At 33.0% G+C, this 1,196-nt stretch overlaps 1 protein-coding gene across 1 annotated transcript in view; it reads right to left on the bottom strand.

Moving 5' to 3' along the window:
• Positions 1-1,196, bottom strand: part of KIAA1524 (KIAA1524 ortholog) — a 58,127-nt gene that overhangs the window by 19,265 nt on the left and 37,666 nt on the right. The gene's annotated exons all lie outside the window — the stretch shown is intronic.

The following is a 1,196-nucleotide window of genomic DNA, read 5'->3' as shown; positions in this document are numbered from 1 at the left end:
TTAAAACAATAAACAAGTTCCCCAAAGTGTTTTTACTTTAATTTTTGGTAGAAAATACATAATTGTCCCTGGTCTTCCTTGTAATTCAGAAGTTTTAAAACTGTCCTAAAAGGTAAAAGAGCTTGATAAAGGAGGAAAAACCAACGAAACTTTGTTAGTAGGCAAATAAATTGGTATAGGCTGAGCATTCCTAATCCAAAAATCCAAAATCTGAAGTACTCCACAATCTCGAACTTTTTGAGTGCCAACATGATGCTCAAAGGATAAGGGATACTCAATCTGTATAAACTTCTTAGAGGGCAGTTTGGAAATATCTATAAAAATTTTAAATGCACATACCATTTTACCCAGCAATGCACCTAGAAAAACTTATTCTACAGATATGGTCACACATATAGGTAAACTACATTCAATGACATTCAGAGATGAGTTATACACTACTACCTAAATTCCATGCTATTAGGATATATAATATGAAATTGTCAATATTCAACTACTTTTGATCTGCAGGAATGACCAATTCAAACTAATACTAACTGTGACAACAATTAAGTTCATTCAACAGTTATTAATAGAGTGCCTAACTATGTACCAAGCACTCTTACAGGCCCTCGGGATTTGTGAGCGATCAAAATGCACAAAGAAACCTGTCTTGGTGGAGCTTACATCCAAAATGACTGGTAACTGTATGAATAAATAAAAGAAGTCAACTAGAAGAAATGAAGAAACCTTTATTTTGTTTCAAACTTTGATACTGAGTTTGAGGAAAAAATACATCATTTCACTATGACTTAAGTTTCTTGCTAACTACTTACCTTGTATTAACGGAATATATGAAATTTTTACAAAAGGATTTCAGGGTCACAGAAAAGAAACACTGTGTGTTCATTCCTGATTTTAACCTTACACAGAAACTTTTAGTTTCTTTACCTCTGAAGAAGTTCCATGTAGGATTTTGTCAATATTTCATGTTCTTCAGCCACAGACTCTAACTTTCTATTATGTTGAAAGAGATGCTCAATATCACTCTGGGCTCTCTCTGATTCAATCTGTTGTGACTTCAGCAAAACACTAAGTTCTTCATTTTTTCTCTCAACCTCTCTCAACATACCAGCAAGTGTCCGTGACTTAAAAAAGAAAAAAAGAAAAATAACACAGACTTTCCCACTATCATTTATATAATACTCTCAAGTTTC

This window comes from Propithecus coquereli, unplaced genomic scaffold (genome assembly GCF_000956105.1).
Source record: "Propithecus coquereli isolate 6110/MARCELLA unplaced genomic scaffold, Pcoq_1.0 Scaffold105, whole genome shotgun sequence".
In the NCBI taxonomy this organism is placed as follows: domain Eukaryota; kingdom Metazoa; phylum Chordata; class Mammalia; order Primates; family Indriidae; genus Propithecus; species Propithecus coquereli.
This window is presented reverse-complemented; position numbering and strand designations above follow the sequence as displayed.